At 28.7% G+C, this 3,769-nt stretch overlaps 2 pseudogenes; both read right to left on the reverse strand.

Annotated features, from left to right (window-relative positions):
• Positions 1-374, reverse strand: part of LOC105626060 — a 15,289-nt pseudogene extending 14,915 nt beyond the window's left edge.
• A 2,010-nt stretch (positions 375-2,384) lies between these two features.
• LOC105626185 overlaps positions 2,385-3,769 on the reverse strand; it is a 1,854-nt pseudogene continuing 469 nt past the window's right edge.

Raw genomic sequence — 3,769 nt, forward strand, 5'->3', positions numbered from 1 at the left:
AGGAAATGTCACTGCTTTTGGCAAACCGAGATTTTGAAATTATGAGTCACTGAAAAAATTGATTATAATTCAAGAAAAGCGTTTCGATCTTTTTATGATCAACGGAGACTTTACCCAATAATTGAGAACATTGCGCAAGCATGCTGAATTAAACTATAATACAAGCCATCAACCGCGATTGTCCCGAACGCGTGAGCGAACACGGCAATATAACTATGCAGTGCTATCGGATATATATATTGATTGAATTTCTCGCCGTATTCAACGCGAAATGGTAATCTCAGCACAGAAGATTTTGTCACATTGAAGATGTCATTTGCCATCAGAGTCAGCATGATTGGTTTAAGTACGAAAAGACATCCCGTCATATGCATGAAAACTAGAGAAAATGGTAATCTTAGCAAGATCTTTATACTATTTTATTAATATGTACAAAAAAATGAATTTTTTTGATAAATATACTCTTTAAGCAATTTTTTAAAGAAGTAATAAGATAATGTTTGGTAAAATCGTGGAAGATTTTATATATGCAAAATATACGCAAGTTATACTATAATCTGCGTTGTACCTGCATAAAATGCTGCTAGATATTGCCCATATCTTGTGTGTCGTTGCAGAATGATCCTTTCTATATCTGTATTTAGTGATAACCAATCCTTTCGTATTATATTAAGACAAATCTTTACCTAAACACATGCTGCCGTATTTCTTACTAATGTAACATTTTTTCATATAAAAGCCAAGTGTTAATGCAAGTTTGAAAATTTATCACTTACTTTCTCGCTATTTAACATTATAAATAATAGTTTAGAGCTGATCATTATACTGATGAATATTGATGGCACACATTCAAATACGTCATCGAGAGTTATCGAGTCGATTAGTAAATAAAGTATCTGTATTAGAGTTAAACGCAATCATGAAATAAATTAATCGTTTTTTTTTAAAAGCCTATGTACACATTTATATTAATTTTTTTATAATTTTCCAAAAGCATTAAAATTTTCTTTCTTCTGATAAATTATATCAAAATTTATTAACAGACTATTTTTCCATTTTTCTTTTTCTGATCTTATTAAAATTATATCTTCCAAAAATTTAATAATTTATAATTTGGCATGTATGCGTAAGGATATGTGTGTGTAATTTTCACATAGTTGATGAATAACTGTATATCAATATGTTAAACTTCTAGTCGTGTAAAAAAAAAAATCATGCAGATATCTCTGCAGCGCACAGATGATGATACTTCTTTGGCAAACTTTTCGATAGATATACCTGAGGTATCAAAATAGTAAAGCTAAACACAAAGAACAGTACGAAGCAAATACATCTATCGCGAAGTCTGTGATATGGCCATAATCCTGAAATAGTCAAATAGAATCTAACAACGTTATAATATCGGCTTTGTGCACTGTGATCTTTCTTCTCAATCATTTTTCGGAATAAGAAGATTGCGAAATATCAACTATTCCATTTGTACTTTATTCCATTCAACGTTCAATTTTCAACAAATTACGTAATATTACTTATTGATTTCTTCCATCTTCTATTCAGCAACAGTATCGTAATTGCGCTGAGAAATACATACGGACAATTACCTGCTGTGTTTCAATCGTTACATTTTTAAATTCGTTACTTATCGTTCTCTTTGAAGAGACAGTTTATTTTATTTTCATATTCTGTATACTATAGTTTTCTTAGAAATTTCGTCTTAGAAAAGATGCAACTTTGTACTGCTTTAGAGAAAGCTGTATACCTGCGTTAGAGAAAGTAAGCAGAAGTAATAAACGCGTGAAAATATGATATATTATTAGTTTAAAATAATTTAATAGATTTAATTTTTACAAACTATGATATTTATTTACCTTTAATTTAAATAAAGTTGACGAATGTAAGGTTAATAAAATGTGGATTGTAGAATTCATATATAATTTTCGAAGTGTCTGTTTATTTTCACTGTTAATTAAGAAGATAAATTTTCCAGAATACCTGATCGGATGATTACATATAGTTTACGTATATATAATAAACATATATAATAAACAATTAACTTACATACTTATGTAAAGTTACAAAAATTGTTAGAGAAGTGTGGACTTCTTTGACAAACATCTATATGTAACTTCTAGGTATTGCGGAAAAAAAATGATAAGTATATTTGTATGGAAGCAAAAGATGATACTTAATTATTGTAATGAAATACATGCGTACGATTATATTAATATGTATATATCTATATTTTGGTTGCTATAAAATCAAAGAAAAATTATATCAGAAATTATAAAGAAAAAAAGAAAAGTACATATAATACATAAAATTTTTATTACATTAAAGATATGTATTTTAATTTAGACAATTTTGATGATTCATACGCCAAATCATCACTGGAGAGAACGAAACATAGTGAGATAAGATAGAGACGTTTTTACGACCTTTAAGAAATAAAAAATTCTTTGCTAAGCTACAATTACAATAGTATAATTTGTAGAATATGAATAAAATAACAATTTTATACTTACTGTAGCGAAACTTTCAATAGATAAAATCACTATTTTGCCAGCGGTGATTTTGCATGGTGACGTTGTTCTGTTCATAATTAGAAGAAGAAGTTTTCGACATCTGTGCGAAGTATAATACCAATTCGCCCTGCAGCTATTCAAAATAAGATAAATATTAATTAAAATGATAAATACTAAACCTTTATATATTGATAGTAAAACCAAATGTTTGCATAATATTAGATCTTTATTTTGATATTTAACACAGAAAGCTGCAATCTATCTTTTGATTTGTATTTGTAAACTTGATTAAAATGGCTATACGGAAACGCCATAAGGAAACGCCTTTTAGAATAATTACAAAAATATTCTATTTAGTAAAAATATTGTAATTAGTGGCTAAATTACAGCCCATGGCCATTTTTTTCTGTGTCGCCATAATACCTGAGTAATTGTATATTACATATGAAGAAATTGCAATCAGAATTCAAATATCTGTAAGTGTGATTATTTATAATAATAATTGTAAATAATACGCCAAATTGTAAATTATACACCAAATTATAAATAATATGCCAGAAATCATACGTTTTGATATAACTATTTTTTGTGATGATTTAAAAAAAAGAATAAATGTATCGATTAATAAACCAAGCTCCAATAATCTTGACTTTGACATATATTGTGATCTTGAGTGACCTTCAATAAGTTTCAACCGTCGCTCGTCCTTCGTTAAAAAGTTATAAACAAAAGATGTTTAAGAAAGAACACCTCATTTCTGTTATACAAAATTAAAATTTTGACTCTCATATCCCACCTTCCTTTCTGCTTGAGGTGCATGACTTTTATCTGAAGCGACTCTCATTCTAATTCCTCCCCCCTCCCTCTCCTGCTTGATGGCATATGATTTCCACGCGAATCGACTTTCATCGACTCTGCCTCCTCTCTGTTTTAAACAGTCAAATTTTTCACATTAAGAACAAATTTTCTGCTAAAGCAGTGTACTTGTGTTCACGTGAAAAGTCGCGCGCCACTAAACAATGAGGGAGATGGAATGCAGAAAGTGGATAGTTTAGAATTATATAATGTCAGTTTCTGATATTATATATAGCCGAAATAGGTTATTTTTCAAACTTTTTTGTTAATAACTTTTTAACTTTGTCAAGGTCATTGGAGTTTGATCCCCTAATCGATATTTTTATCAAAAAAAGGAATAAATCAGAAAAATAAGGTAACTAATTATGAAAGAATCCACTTAAATTAACATG

The sequence above is a fragment of the Atta cephalotes genome (genome assembly GCF_000143395.1).
Source record: "Atta cephalotes unplaced genomic scaffold scaffold00004, whole genome shotgun sequence".
In the NCBI taxonomy this organism is placed as follows: Eukaryota; Metazoa; Arthropoda; class Insecta; order Hymenoptera; family Formicidae; genus Atta; species Atta cephalotes.